At 48.0% G+C, this 16404-nt stretch overlaps 1 long non-coding RNA gene across 5 annotated transcripts; it reads right to left on the reverse strand.

The window, feature by feature from the left end:
* Positions 1-135: 135 nt before the first annotated feature.
* LOC136155818 (uncharacterized) lies at positions 136-16367 on the reverse strand. Of its 5 annotated transcripts, none has more exons than XR_010660865.1 (4): positions 16067-16367; positions 15641-15750; positions 8328-13382; positions 2097-4310 (listed from the first exon to the last, which is right to left on the reverse strand). It is a non-coding gene; the product is annotated as an uncharacterized lncRNA (long non-coding RNA). The 5 variants fall into 5 exon arrangements; XR_010660863.1 differs by having other exon boundaries at positions 15641-15764; XR_010660864.1 differs by lacking the exon at positions 15641-15750 and having other exon boundaries at positions 8328-8398; positions 13134-13382; positions 16067-16351.
* Positions 16368-16404: the final 37 nt, after the last annotated feature.

Below are 16404 nucleotides of genomic sequence, written 5' to 3' on the forward strand. Positions count from 1 at the left end.
CAGAGAAGATGACCAGCCTCTGGTCTGGGAAGGCCTGGCTTCGTGTCTCTTTTTGAAAATATGTTCATACCGATAGTTTTGTGCTCGAATTGTTATTAGAACGTTCCTTATGGGTGTGTATATGGCAGTATATCCGGTCCCCAATGTTGTTCTCTCATGCGTGCAGAAGGTACTAATGGAAACTCACGTGGCCTTGAAAACCCTGCTTCTCGACAAGCAGCGCTGTGCATCCATGTCCTCGAGTGCACTCGGCGGGGAGCTGAGAGGAAAGATGAGAAATCTCATTCTAAGAAACCAGCGGCCTGTCGTGGTGATCACCAAGTGCATCTACTCTCAAGACTGCAGACTCAGATGAACTCAGACAAAAAGAATGTCTTTAAAGATACATCTGCTTCCCTGGGAGACGGTCAAGTTCATGGTTCCTAGATGGTGATGGCTGCCTCTTCCTCCACGTTTCTGCCTTACGCCCTGTCTAGTCCTTTGCCAGATTCCATGAGGAGGAATATAAACGACATAAAGACACCAGACTTTCGAGCCCATCCTGGTTTTTTGTTGCAATAAACACACTGAATGTACCCACTGAGGGTCACGGTCCACACCCCCCCCCCCCCGCCCCGTGGCCCTGGAAGATACAGCACCCCTTCCCGCAGGCCCCTAGTCCTGGGACAGCGGGGCGGCCCAGGTCGAGCCTGGGAAGGGGGAAAAAGGAAATGGCGCTCTCCTCCGGCTCCCTGGGGAATGTTCCAGAAGGGGCAGTTTCCCCAGGCAGTTTCCCCAAAGCAGCTCAGCCCAGGACGGGCAACATGGTGTGTCCAGACTAGAGTCGCTCAGAGGTGCAGAATAAACCCAGGCTCCAGCCGCTGACGAAGCCCGTTGGGTGTTTACCGGGTGTATCTGGTAAAGTAGGGGGGGGGGGCATGGGATGGACCTCAGAAGCCCCTAAGAATCAATGCCTGAGCCTCTTCCAGAATCACCAGGCCCCAGCCCCAGAGAGCCCGGCTTGTGGCATTAAGGTGGGGGCTGGGCATTCATAACTGTTGCCACCAGCCTCTCTGCAGGGCGTGGGGGTGGGCATGGGAGGACCCAACACAGGCGTTGTGGGACTTTGGAGAAACCCTGCAGAGAAGAACAATGCGCTCAGGAACCGGGAAGGACCCAGGGGCAGGAGGATGTTCTAGAAACCTGGACGCAGTTCTCAGTTGCCCGTAAAAGCTGCTTCTAGGGGGGAAGGCAGGTGCCCCACGTGCCGCCGGAGTTGCTCAGCCTCAGCCCCAGCCCAGGCCCCTTTGTCCCAAGTGGTGGCCCGGGTGACTCCAGGCGACATGAAAACTATCCCAAGCTGGGAACCCCAGGGCCTGCGCTTGGCTTAATGCCTCTGCGGTCACCATCTTGAAATTCCTAAGAATTTTCCACCAAAGTGCCGGCGCTTTCATTTCACACTGGGCCTCGCAAATACTGTGGCCAGTCCTGGGGAGGAGCTCCCAGGACCCCAGCACACAGCCTCCCCCTCAGCCAGTGGCCAGGCCCCAACCCCGTGCAATGCCCTCCCAGGCTCTGAAAGCCCAGCGGAGCCCAGAAGCATCCCCCCCTCTTGTGGTTCAGGATTTCAGCCCGTGGCCCCTGAGCAGCATCAACCCTTGCACAGAGCAGGAGCCACACCTCCAACCTTCCCCCTCAGAGATCCCAGCCGGGGCCAGGCAGTGGGGTCCCTGGCAGGAGAGGGCACCTCAGGGCCTGGGTGGCTGGTGAGGCTCATGAGCACAGGTGATGCCCACACGATTCCTGCCCCAGGAGGCAGAGAAGAGAGAGAAGGAGGGGAGCCCACTGCAGGTTCCTGGGTCACTGAGTCCCTTGATGGCCCACTGGGTGGTGCACACGAGGGACCCAGTCCTACCAAGAGCCTCCAGGAGGTCCTGACCAATCACAGTGGCTTCTCTGTAGATGCTCTGGTTCATTCTTTTTGACAATCTTCCAAGGTAGGTATTAACCACCCCTATACACTGTCATACCCATGGGAAAATTGAAAGTTACTGGCTGGAAAGCAAGCAGGATGGCTGGAGCCCCAGCAGCCATACTGGACCTCGAGGTGGACATCATACAGTAAGGGTGGCAAAGCAATGAGACAGAAGGAGCCTGGGTTCCCAGGGCCCCAGTGACCCCTCCGGTCAGAGTTCAGTAAACCACCACTGGGGAGGGTTGCAGGGGGACCCATTGATGTTCCTGCTTCTAAGAACTCTCTGGTGGCAAGAACTCTGAAGCCAAGTATGGGGTGCACCTGCATATGACACACACACTAGTGCTGAGTGCTAAGAGAGTCTCCCTGGCTGCGAGTGGCACCCCCACACCAGTCTTCCTCCCACTTCCCTGGCTGGCCCTCTATCCCCACTCCCTATACCTGGGTCCTGCTCCTTCCACACCCTCTGTGACCTCGTCCACATGCTGCTGACTTGCTCAGCCTCTGACAATCCAAACCTGCCCAAATCCCCATCCCACTGCCCGAGAGCCCCCGTTTTAATTTTTATTGGAATATCACCGACTCGATGGACATGAGTTTGAGCAAGCTCCGGGAGTTGGTGATGGACAGGGAAGCCTGGCGTGCTGCAGTCCATGGGGTTGCAGAGTCGGACATGACTGAGCGACTGAACTGATGGTTGCTTTACAATGTGGCATTCGTTTCCACTGTACAGTAAAGTGAATCAGCTACACATAGATCCTTTTTTTATTTCCTTCCCATTTAGGTCACCACAGAGCATTAACTAGAGTTCCCTGTGCTACACAGTAGATCCTCAGCAGTTATCTATTTTATACAGAGTATCAGTAGCGTAGAGAGTCAATCCCAGTCTCCAAATTCACACAACCCCAAGAGCCCGTTTTAGACATGGCACACCCCTAATGCTGCGAGTGCAATCAGAGCAGTCTGCGCCAAGAAGATGCCCGACCTCAACTAGCACAGAGCCTTTGAGTCTCCACAGATTTATTCATTTAGAAGGAGCGAAACTACTTTTTACCTGGAGCCGTTTTTATTTCATCCTAGTCCTCTGCCGCCCCCCTGTGGTCAGTTTGTGACACTGCCTCTTCCTTTACACTGGGGAAACCAGCCAACTCCGATTTTGCCTAGAGGGGAGGCTGTTTTGTTTACACTGAATTGCAATCCTGTCTGGAAAGACCAGAGCTAGCTGTCTCTTTCACATCCCAGCTCTCCTCCTCTTTCTCAAATATTTCCTGTTTATTTATCTCCCTACAAGATATTCAGTAACTGTTAATACAAAGAAAAACAGTAACCTGACTAACACCAAGTGATCTGAGTTGTCATCAGTAATGTTACAAATCGCCATCAGATGCCTTCCGAATTGGTTATTCTGTGTTATTCCCACCCAGAAATCATCACCCGAATTTAATCAGGAGGAAACATCCAACACCCAAAATGAAGGCGTATTCTACAAAACAGCTGGGATGACTAGGGGCTTCCCTAGTGGCTCAGTGGTAAAGAATCTGCCTGCAATGCACGCAGCACAGGTTCGATCCCTGGTCCGGGGAGATCCCTGGAGACGGAAATGTCACCCCACTTCAGTATTCTTGCCTGGGAGATCCTGTCGACAGAGGAGCCTGGTGGGCTACAGTCCTTGGGATCCCAAGAGAGTCAAACACGACTTAACAACTAAACAATAACAATTCCTCACTAGGGTCATGGTGAAGGAAAAATAAGACAGGGGAATTAATCCAGACAAAAGGAAACCCAAGGAGAAATGACATCTAAATGCAACAAGGGGGACTTCCCTAGCAGTCCAGTAGTTAAGTCAATGCATTTCCATTGCAGGGGGCACAGGTTCCATCCCCTGGTCTGGGAACTAAGATCCCACATGCCGTGCAAAGCCAAAAGATAAAAAATAAAAACTAAACAAGGGATCCTGGACTGGATCCTGGGATAGGAGCAAGACACTGGCAGTCAGCAGATGAGACCTGAATAGGTTTGTAGTCACTCGTGTCCTGATCACATGTTGATCAGTGTGAATATCCTGGTTGTGATCATTGTGCTGTTTAAGTAATATTTGAGGAAGCTGGATGAAGGCCACATGGAATTTCTTGGTAGTTTTTTCAACTTCTCTGTAAGTTTGAATCTTTTTGTTTTTTCTTTTTTTTTTTTTAGAGTTAGGGTAAGCCTAAATTTATTTTTAATTGAAGATTAAATCCTTTTAATTACAGGGACTTCCCTGGTGGTCTTGTGATTAGGACTCCAGGCTCTCAATGCAGGGGACACAGGTTCAATCCCTGCTCAGGGAACTAAGATCTTGCATGATGCACAGAGTGACCTTAAAAAAAAAAAAAAAAAGAAACCTTTTAAATTACAAATAGAGTAAGATCAGTGCATGCGTGCTCAGTCATGTCTGACTCTTTGCAACCTCATGCACTGTAGCCTGCCAGGCTCCTCTGTCCATGGGATTATCCAAGCAAGAATACTGGAGTGGTTGCCATTTCCAACTCCCCCAGGGATCGAACTTGAGTCTCCTGCAACTCCTGCAATGGCAGGCAGATTGTTTACCACTGAGCCACTTGGGAAGCTTTAAGATCAGTATTTCCTCCTAGATCCATACCACATTTAGTTGCTACAAAACACGGGAGTGAAGGAAGCTGATGCACCCAGACTAGATCAGGAGTCCCCCTCTTGGACTCTGCATTGGCCACACCTTGCTGGCAAGAACTTGACCCAGTGGACTACAGTGGGAGAACAGGTGCTGAGCAGAAGAGGCCAGGAACTCTAGCTGATTAACCTCTGGGTCCTCACCCTCCACGTGGGGCTGGGCAGAGCAGCTACTTCCCACGCCGGCTCCCTGCCCACAATGGGTAGATGAGAACTGAATTACAGGTGTGAAGGCCCTCTTCCTGGGGTCTAACTACAGAAGCCATTTTCCAACTTGGCTGTAGAGAAGGAAGTTCTTGGTCCTCGGGGCTCAGCTCAGACTCGGGGTTGGGGGAGACCCTCAGCCTTCCCTCCAGGTGAGCCGGGGAGGAAAGAGGCAGCAGAGGCTGGTCAGCAGCTTAAGGGAAACCACTGGGGTCCCTCCATTTCCCACTTCCGACCCTTGTCTTGGAGAAAAATCACAAACCCTTCCAAGAACTCCATGGCCTCCCAGGCCCTGTGGGGTTCCTTGCTCACTCAGCCCCAGCCAAACTGAGCTCCTCACTCTTCATCAAACTGGTTTCTGCCTCAGGACCTTTGCACTCACTGCTGTCTAGAGTGCTTCTCCTGCAGGTCTTCCATTAGAATGTCACCTCCTCAGATCCCCAGAAGGGACTCCTGTGAACAATCTTTTTTTTAATATTTATTTTTGGCAGTGTCGGATCTTAGTTGCCCTGTAGTACATGCGATCTTAGTTCCCCAACCAGGGATCAAACCCACGACCCCTGCATTGGAAGGTGAATTCTCAACCACTGGATCACCAGGGAAGTCTCAGAACAGCCAACCTAAAGTACCCCATCTGTCACTTGATGCTCTATTATTTTTCCTGTAGCACTGGGTCACTATCTCAAATTATTTCACTTCCCTGTCTATTCAGTCTCCCTACAGAAGAATGCAAAGCTTCATGACGGCAGGGTCTGTCTTGTTCCTGGGCCCCCAAGTGTAGAACGGTATCTGAGACATAGTAGTTGCAGTGAATGTTGCCACTGTGTAATTCCTAAACTTAGTGGTTTGGTTTGTAACAGAAGTTACCTTTCATGGAGGTGAGGAATGGAAAGCGCCAGGCTGGGCAGGTCTCTCTCAGGGCTTTGCCTTTTGGTCTCTCTTTAATGTGTTTGGCTACATCAGGTCTTAGATGCAGCATGTGGGATCTAGTTCCCTGACCAGGGATTGAACCCAGGCCCCCTGCATTGGGAGCAGTCTTGGCCACTGGATGACCAGGAAGTCCTGCCTTTGGGTCTCATTTCGCACCTTTATAGCATGGCAGCCTCAGGGCAGGCGGACTGCTTACAGGACAGCTAAAGGATTCTAGAGCCACAGTGCCAGCAAAGCAGGCAGAAGTCGTATCCTCAGCCTTGTGAGTCACATGGTATCACTTCCACTTCTATAAACGGACCAGGAACCAGCCTGCCCCCATTCATGGAACATGGAGCCCTCATGTTTTTTTAAATTGAAGAATAGCTGATTTACAATGTTGTTAATTTCTGCTATACAACAGTGATTCAGTTGTACATCTACATATTCTTTTCCATTATGGTTTACCATGGGACATTGAATATAGTCGTGTTGTACAGGAGGACCTTGTTGTTTATCCGTTCTGTGTATAATAGTTTGCATCTGCGAAACTCCAAATTCCCATCCATCCCTCCCCCACCTCCATCCCCCTTGGCAACCACAAGCCTGCTCTGTGTCTGTTTCTGCTTTGTGAGATAAGTTCCTTTGTGACGTATTTTAGATTCCACATGTAAGTGGTATCAGGTGGCATTTGAGACCTGACCTTTTGATGGGAAGAAGGTCAGAGAATTTGGGGCCATGCTTTAAAACCATCAGAGGAGGCAATCAACAAATATTTATTGCATAAATAAATGTTGACTGAGTGAATGGGTTACAGGAGACCAGATAAAGAAAGCAGAGGAAGGTCTAAGGGACGTGACAAAGGCAGCCATGGCCACTGGGGTGAAAACTGTGAAACCGAGGGGAATTTAGTTGGCTCATCGTACTGATGGGGCTTCCCCGGCAGCTCAGTAAAGACGCTACCTGCCAATGAAGGAGACAGGGGTTCAGTCCCTGGGTCAGGGAGATCCCCTGGAGGAGGACATGGCAACCCACTCCAGTATTCTTGTCTGGTGAATTCCATGGACTGAGGAGCCTGGCAGGCTGCAGTCTATGGGGTCGCAAAGAGTCAGACAACTGAGCGTGCAGAACATCAGGGTGATGGGTTTAACGTCGCTTGAGAAACCACAACTGGATTATATTTAGCCAGTGATGACATGTTGCTGGGAGTCTCCCAAAGCGTGGGATGGATGTGGTCCATGAAATTGACTTTTGGAGGTATGCAGACAGGGCATTAAATGACACAGAATCTCATGGATTAGAGTTACCTCATTTTCAGTTCTTTCATTCCTTCTCGCTGTGTCAAGAAGTTTCAGCTGAGTGATAATATGCCTTTAATAGCCCTCTAATACTTTGCTAATCTCTTTACATAAAAAAAAAAAAAAGCAGGCTTGGGGCTCAACACCTTGGCAGGCAACAATATCCACCCAGAATTATAAAACACTGTTTTGTTTTCATGTTTATTTTTACAGCTATGGCTCAGTGGTTTTCCCTCTGAAGTGGTGATATACGGTATCTATTTAATGTCAACTTCAACTAATAAAAGGCACATAAAGTATTAAGTTCATTACGGGTCAGAGGGTTCAGAGACATGGCAACAGCCAAGAACACTTACCCAAGAGAAGTTACAGATAACAAAGTGTAATGAATATAGTGATTGTTGTTCTTTAGTTGCTAAGTCGTGCCTGCCTCTTTTGCAACTCCACGCACTGTAGCCTGCCAGGCTCCTCTGTCCATGAGATTTCCCAGGCAAGGATACCGGAGTGGGTTGCCATTTCCTCCTCCAGGGGTTCTTCCCGACACAGGGATTAAACCCGCATCTCCTGCATTATCAGGCGGATTCTTTACCACTGAGTCACTAGGGAAGCCCATAGTGGTACCAACAAGGCATAGGAAAACTAAGTCTGCGCGCTGCAGACAGGCCTGATGACCCCTGGTGTCCTTTCCCGCACTGGCATTCTAGCTATTCCTGAAGAATTTCTAGCCAACCTCTGTGGCCTGTGCCTGCAGCCTGGAGGCAAAATCCAAGCTAGCAAGTGAGCATCTTGCTAAAATGCAGATTCTGATTCAGGTCTAGGTTGGAACCTGGGAGTCTGTATTTTCAACAAATTTCCTGGTGATGCTAATGCTGGTTTGGAGGCCGCAGCAAGAAAGTAGCAGGCTCTAGAGAGAGACAGAAAAAAATCTAGTATGCTACTACACACCTCTGCTCAACTCTGATTAGTGATATTCACACTGGTAGCCTGAGACTGGCCATATGAAGTATTTACATCAAGGATATCAACACTACAAAGCAGAGTCCGTTTTATCATTTTATTGTCTTCGAAACTTACGTGTGGGAAAATGGTAAAATTTACAAGAAACTATACATACACAGGCACATGTGTAAATAGACAGAAACACACGCTTCTCTGCTTCTCCCAAAGAAGCAGTCGTTGAACACTCACCACACCCCACTGGTTGTACAGAAATGTATAGAACCATATAAATACTGCAAACTAGTCAGTCCTAAAGGAAGTCAGCCCTGAACACTCACTGGAAAGACTGAAGCTGAAGTGCTAATACTTTGGCCATCTGATGTGAAGAGCCAGCTCATTGGAAAAGACCCTGAGGGCAGAAGAGGGTGACAGAGGATGAGATGGTCGGATGGCATCACCGACTCAATGGACACGAGTTTGAGCAAACCCTGGGAGATAGCAAAGGACAGGGAAGCCTGGCCTGCCAGAGTCCATGGGTTAACAGTCAGTCAGACAAGACTTGGCAACTGAACAACAAAACTTCTATTGAGACCCAACAAGTAAATATTTTAAGATTTTTGGGCCAGACAGTCTGTTAAAAGAACTCAGCTCTGTGGTTGCAGCTTGAAAGCGGCCACAGACATTATGTCAATGACTATGGCTGTTTTCAAGTGATTCTATGGGCACTGAGATTTAAATTTCACATGATTTTCACATGTCATGAGAGATTATTCTTCTTTTGGTTTTGTTTCCACAATTGAAAATGTAACAGCCACCCTTAGCTTGAAGACAGATGTGGCCCAAAGGCTGCAGGACCTCCTTGTTCAGGTCATACCGGAGCAGGAGTGGAGCTGGGACCCAAACCGAAGACCTGGGGCACCAAGTTCCAAGCGTAGGGATCAGCCAGTGCAAACATCCTAAGGCTCAGTGAGTTTGGTGAGCTCCAAGGGGCGAGAAATATGCTCACATGTCCAAAACCAAGGAATGGACTCTGAGACACGAAGCACAGTGAAAGTGAGACTCTTAATGATGGTCTTGCAAGACCGGGTGTCTGGTGGGCAAGCACAGGCGGGCAGTTACAGCAAGCACTTTAGTCGCTGGCACGCAGATCCCTCCCTCAGTTCCTCATTGGCTGGGTACTATGGGGTGTACGATCGTCCTGGAGGATTGGTTATAGGGTATCCTTCCTTCTCCCTTCCTGACCTAAGTCTGTTATTTCTCAACAACATTTTAGTTTCTCTCTCCCACAACATCCCGCTTGCTTAGGGACTTTTCAGGTGTCTGACCTTTGTGGTTGTTACATCAGCAAACTGTTAGGCAAGCTTGGCTCCTAGTAGTTTTCCACTCAGAGCTAGCTACCTTTGAAAATGGACCACTTTTTCATTTCTTACAAATTCTGGATGGAGAAACTCTATACAATCAGCAAAAACAAGACTGGGAGCTGACTGTGGCTCAGATCATGAACTCCTTCTTGCCAAATACAGACTGAAATTGAAGAAAGTGGAGAAAACCACTAGACCATTCAGGTATGACCTAAATCAAATCCCTTATGACTATACAGTGGAAGTGAGAAATAGATTTAAGGGACTAGATCTGATAGACAGAATGCCTGATGATCTATGGATGGAGGTTCGTCACATTGTACAGGAGACAGGAATCAAGACCATCCCCAAGAAAAACAAATGCAAAAAAGCAAAACGGTTGTCTGAGGAGGCCTTACAAATAGCTGTGAAAAGGGAAGCGAAAAGCAAAGGAGAAAAGGAAAGATATACCCATTTGAATGCAGAGTTCCAAAGAATAGCAAGGAGAGATAAGAAAGCCTTCCTCAGTGATCAATGCAAAGAAATAGAGGAAAACAATAGAATGGGAAAGACTAGCGATCTCTTCAAGAAAATTTTCAAGCAAAGATGGGCTCAATAAAGGACAGAAATGGTAGGGACCTAACGGAAGCAGAAGATATTAAGAAGAGGTGGCAAGAATACACAGAACTGTACAAAAAAGATCTTCACTATACAAAAAAGTGATCACGATGGTGTGATCACTCACCTAGAGCCAGACATCCTGGAATGACAAGTCAAGTGGGCCTTAGGAAGCATCATTATGAACAAAGCTAGTGGAGGTGATGGAATTCCAGTTGAGCTATTTCAAATCCTGAAAGATGATGCTGTGAAAGTGCTGCACTCAATATGCCAACAAATTTGGAAAACTCAGCAGTGGCCACAGGACTGGAAAAGGTCAGTTTTCATTCCAATCCCAAAGAAAGACAATGCCAAAGAATGCTCAAACTACCACAGAATTGCATTCATCTCACACGCTAGTAAAGTAATGCTTAAAATTCTCAAGCCAGACTTCAGCGATACGTGAAGTGTGAACTTCCAGATGTTCAAGCTGGTTTTAGAAAAGGCAGAGGAACCAGAGATCAAATTGCCAACATCTGCTGGATCATTGAAAAAGCAAGAGAGTTCCAGAAAAACATCTATTTCTGCTTTATTGACTATGCCAAAGCCTTCGGCTGTGTGGATCACAATAAACTGTGGAAAATTCTGAAAGAGATGGGAATACCAGACCACCTGACCTGCCTCTTGAGAAACCTGTATGCACGTCAGGAAGCAGCAGTTAGAACTGGACATGGACCAACAGACTGGATCCAAATAGGAAAAGGAGTACATCAAGGCTGTATATTGTCACCCTGCTTATTTAACTTACACGCAGAGTACATCATGAGAAACACTGGGCTGGAAGAAGCATAAGCTAGAATCAAGATTGCCAGGAGAAATATCAATAACCTCAGATATACAGATGAAATCACCCTTATGGCAGAAAGTGAAGAAGAACTAAAGAGCCTCTTGATGAAAGCGAAAGAGAAGTGTGAAAAAGTTGGCTTAAAGCTCAACATTCAGAAAACTAAGATCATGGCATCCAGTCCCATCACTTCATGACAAATAAGATGGGAAACAGTGGAAACAGTGGCTGACTTCATTTTTCTGGGCTCCAAAATCACTGCAGATGGTGATTGCAGCCATGAAATTAAAAGATGCTTACTTCTTGGGAGGAAAGTTATGACCAGCCTAGACAGCATATTAAAAAGCAGAGACATTACTTTGCCAACAAAGGTCCGTCTAGTCAAGGCTATGGTTTTTCCAGGGGTCATGTATGGATGTGAGAGTTGGACTATAAAGAAAGCTGAGCGCCGAAGAATTGATGCTTTTGAACTGTGGTGTTGAAGACTCTTGAGAGTCCCTTGGTCTGCAAGGAGATCCAACCAGTCTATCCTAAAGATCAGTCCTGGGTGTTCATGGCCTTTGTGATGGTTCCATCAGAAGCTGTATTGTTGGGAATAAAAGTACAGCATTTCCTGCCCAGCACAACACCAACACTCGCTTTCTCTGCTGGTTATCACGTCCAGTGTGATCTTATTTTCCCAGGCCATCCAACTGGTGGCATCCAATTAGCTAGCTACTCCTTGGAGGGCATCTCTGGTATATCTGATAAATCTCTTGGTTATAATATATGTAATTAATCCAATCTATATATTTTTTTTTAATTAACTGTGGACCACCTAAAAAGTACTGACTCAAACCCTGTAGCTATTTGGTTTCAGGCCCTGAATTCATTAAGAACTCCCCTAGGGACTCCTATTGAATCAATATATTTATATATACACATATATGTCAAAGGAGTCCCCCACTGTTCTCCGACTTCGGCGGCTGGCTGGTTTTTCAGGTACCTTGTGGAATGCCAGGGTGAAGGGAATGGCCACTGAGTGAAAGCCCAAGTCCCTGTCCAACTTGACGGCAGTCAGTCTAGGAGGTTCCTTTTCCCACAAAACCACCAGACATCAGCCGGGGTCTATGGAGGGTTGAGCAGTTGCCATTGTCTGGCTTATCAGTAATGTTCAAGATGCTGGGACAGGTGGCACATTCTCCCATGGGTCTCCTGAACTCTGCCCCCTGCCTAGAGAGGCAAGAGGACTTGCTGTGCCCAGTCATATCTGACTCTCTGCGACCCCATGGGATTCTCCTGGGAAGAATACTGGAGTGGGTTGCCATTTCCTTCTCCAGAGGATCTTCCCAACCCAGGGATCTCCTGCATCTCCTGCATTGGTTCATATTCCCCATGGAGAAAGAGGGGACGGCTCTTGGGTCTGACCTTTGCAGTTCGGGAAAGTCTCATGACAGATTCTTGCAGGTCTTCTCCCCACGCATCTTTGTCCTGGTAAAGGGCCAACATGTGGTGCATTCCTCCCAGATCAGTGTCCCATCTGAGGGGGAACGGAACCACCTGTGCCTGTGGGTATCCAGCCACACATGCATAACAATCACTCTTATGATGGGCTTGCACTGTAAATTTGACCCATTCGACCCAGGCATTCATATCTTCACACCCTGTCTCAATTTCTAAAGTCTATCTTATATCTTTTTACCTCAATTATTTCTATCCTTTTGGGGTCATTAACAGAACTAACATGGTTTTCGGAGCTCAGGGTCAGGACAGTCTCCAATACACGGGAGGTTTTTATTTTCAATGAAGTTAAGAACAAATCACCCCAAGGGGTCTTTTCCAGTGACATCTGTCCCTAACCCATATACCTGAGATGCCACTTTTGGCTCTTAATCTAGGGTAGCTGGGTTGTTAACGGTTAAGAGGATAGAGTTGCATTTTAGATTTTGACTGGCTTTTGGTGGAATGCCCTTAGGTGTAGTTCAAAGGCTTCCAACTAGGAGTCACCCACCCTATATTTACCGTCCAGTCCTGAAACTGGGTGGTCCACCATACATCATTCCAACTGGGGCAGGGGCTTGCTCTAGTATAAACCAAATCTGGTTCAGGGCAAAGATACGTATCTGCCTGCAAAACTGTCTCTGGTTTTCTAAGTTTCCACAAGGTAAAATTTGGCAGGCATCAAAACTCATAGTCTGAGGTAACAAGGTTTTAGTTACATTGACAACCAACCTGATTGGATAATCAGGGGTTCCTTGTCAATTTCTACTCTAAGTTTTTACCTGTTGGTTTCCATACCAGTTTCCAAAGGTGTGGCCACATGGTTAATGGTTATTGTGAAGGGGAGGATTCAGAAGGATTTATCAAGGATTTCTTAAAGTTACCTTTAAAGGCTGCTCATTGGTCCTTTCCCTTCCCTTTGAGGTCTCTTTTATTGGCCCTTTGACTCGTGTATAATGAGTACAACTTTTTTCAGCAGTCCACACAGCTGTCTCAGTGGTCAGGAGCACTTGATAAGGGCCTTTCCAGCTTGGTTGGAGTTTGTCTTCTTTCCAGGGTTTGATTAACACCAAGTCACCCGGCTGGAAGTGATGAATTCTACATGCAGAGACTGGGCAAGGTGTCGTTTTAATCTGGGGAATGATAAGGTAGAGGAAATGGTCAGTATATAGTTTCTTAGAAATTGGTCTGAGCCCAGGAAGTTTGCCTCCCGGAGTGTGTTTTCCTAACCACCCTCTTGTTAATTTCCTGGCAGGTACTGTAAAGCTGTTTCGCAATGGTGTAAATTCTCAGGCAACCATAATTTCTAAGTACTGTATCATACATAGCCTGGGGGCCCCAATGGGCATTAATTCCCTCATCGTGGGCTTACTTGTCATTTTCCTTCTGTCGGGTAACACGATCTTTGGTCTTCAGTTTGAGTGTTTGAGATTAGGTTCAATAGCTTCATTTTCTCCCCTAGAGAGGCTCGCTTAGTGGCTTCATCTGTGAGCCTGTTCCCTGTGGCTTCCATAGAATTCCCTTCCTGGTGACCAGTTACATAAGCTATAGTTACCTCGTCTGGAAGCAGGAGACTTTCTGGAATTTTTTTAATCAATAGAAGTATTATACCTAACGTTGATGAAAGTGAAAGTGAAGTCGCTCAGTTGTGTCCGACTCTTTGCGACCCCATGGACAGTAGTCTACCAGGCTCCTCCGCCCATGGGATTCTCCAGGCAAGAGTACTGGAGTGGGTTGCCATTTCCTTCTCCAGATCTTCCCAACCCAGGGATTGAACCCAGGTCTCCCGCATTGTAGGTAGATGCTTTACCATCTGAGCCACCAGGGAAGTCTAAAGACATGTCTATATTAACACTTTAACATCAGATATTAACTTAATACTGAATATTTTTTTAGTTTTCATGAATCTAAAATTCTGACCAGTTATTTTTTGTATTTTGAAAGTTTAAATAAGCTCTTAATTTTCTCAAGCCAATTAAGTAGTGCTCATTTACAAAATAATTTTGATAACATCATCCTCAGGTAAAGCATAATATTACATACCTATAGACAAAGAGAGCTCATAGATTGAAATTTACTAGATTATCTCTAGCTAGCTTTCTTTAACAACTGCCTATGCAGTAAAAGAGCCCATTTTGGCTATTTTTAGGACAAAAATTTTCCTTTATTCCCAAGTAGATACCTGCAAGAATAAGTTTTGTACATGCATAAACCAGGCTGGTGTTAGAGGCTGTTTTCTGATGCCCCATGTTTCTGTGTTTGAGGGATTTTATTTCCCATTTTAAGTTGAATTTGTCATGGGTAAAATTTGCTAGTGAAATTGTGTGATGGGCCAGTGTGCTACACGTGAGCTTATCACCTTCAGGAGTCACCCCAGAGTCGTTTCAGCCCTCTTACGTGTCTCAGTAACTCCCTTCGGCAGTCTAAGAGTACCATGGGTGCTCGGATCGATCAATGGCCAATTCTTATTTGAGACTCCTGGACAAGCAAGCGTTTTAATTAATGAGTGGGTTTCCCTAGGGGACCACAGCCTGAGGACTCAGCCTCCACCATTCCCAGAAATTTCCCAGTCACCTGAGAAAATCATGAGTGGCCGGGAGGAGTAATGTCCCATTTTTCTGGAGCAAAGCTCTCATGTAAAAATCTTCATTTTTATCCAGACAAATTCTAGTTAAGCAACCAAACAGAGGAAAAGCATCACATCAGCCTCCAACTTAACTACTCAGCATAGACCACTCTGCCTCCTACAACCAGGCAACAGTGCTATCTTTCATCAGAGCCTTTCTCAGTGTCTAGTCCTGGCAGGACTATCCTGCCCAAAATCTCAACATCCTCCCCCGTGGACTATGGGGCGGGGATGGCAGAGGAAGAATCCTCATCTCCCCCCTTCTTTGGTTCCCTAGGCCTAGAACATTTATTCCCCATATTCAGATGGTCCCTATGCCCGAATTTCCCTGTGCACTCAAGCTCCCCACACTGGAGGCTTCTTGCACACTCTTGAGAATCCCTTTGACCATCTCAGGCCATTTCTCAGGTGGCGCTAGTAGACAAGAACCTCTCCGCCAAAGCAGGAGACTTAAGAGATGCTGGTTTGCTCCCTAGGTGGGAAAGATCCCCTGGAGGAAGGCATGGCAACCCACTCCAGTATCCCTGCCTGGAGAATCCCAAGGACAGAGGAGCCTGGTGGGCTACAGTCCATGGGGTCGCAAAGAGTCTGACATGACTTAGCATGCACCGCCGTTTTGCTCGGGGAAGAAGGAAACTGAGGATCGGGACTCCATACTCGCTTACATCTCAGTCACACACACTCGACCTCCGAAAATGCCCAACCACCAAGGCAGTACTAATAGTTCAATTTTTGCCTGGTTGCCCCGGTGCCTGCTTTTCTCACCTGTGTAGGTTTCACTGTCTAAAAGGTTCCACCGTTTGGTGGGCGATAGCCAGCCCACGTGATCTATGAAGACAGACGCCGTTCGGTCCAGGGCCTCGTGGGCATTCGTCCTGGAACGCCCATTCTGATGGTTCAGTGAGGTCAGGTCCCCTGCTATGACTCCCCCGATCAACATCTGAGCCCCGCCCCATCCCCATGAACCTTCCCTTTGGCCAGTGATCTCCAACCTCTGACCTCTATTTCCCCCAACCATCCCCCACATCTCCACGTGGCCTCAGAAAGTCTGCCTGACGTACTGGTTCCTTAGAAGGGAAATCTGAGGCCTGAGGTGACAAAGGGCGCCCCAAGACTTCCCTCCAGGGTCCCCTCCAAGCCCCGGGCTTGCGCACGTGAAAAGCCTCCCCCCGCCCCAACCCAGGGATTTACCTAGAAGGCCTTTGTTGCGGCGCCCTCCGCTGTCCACGCTCCAGCCTCGGGCGCAGGGCCGGAAAACAATCGGAAAGCAGGGGCATGAAAACCCATTCCGGCCGGGCGGCTGTTAAGAACTTCGGGTCCCGCGTTGCTCGCCGCGCGCTCGAGGCTCACTGGGCGAGCGCCCTGCCCTCCCCTGCCCTGCCCTGCCCTGCCCTGCCCTGCCTTGCCCACGCCCCCTCGGTCGGCGGGAAAAGGAGGCGGGGGCGGTTAATGCGCAGGCGCGTGCTACGAGCTGGGCCAGAACCGGACTGCTCTCCGGAGCGCGTCTCAGTGCCGGGCTCCGCGCGCAG

Source organism: Muntiacus reevesi, chromosome 1 (genome assembly GCF_963930625.1).
Source record: "Muntiacus reevesi chromosome 1, mMunRee1.1, whole genome shotgun sequence".
Classification (NCBI taxonomy): Eukaryota; Metazoa; Chordata; class Mammalia; order Artiodactyla; family Cervidae; genus Muntiacus; species Muntiacus reevesi.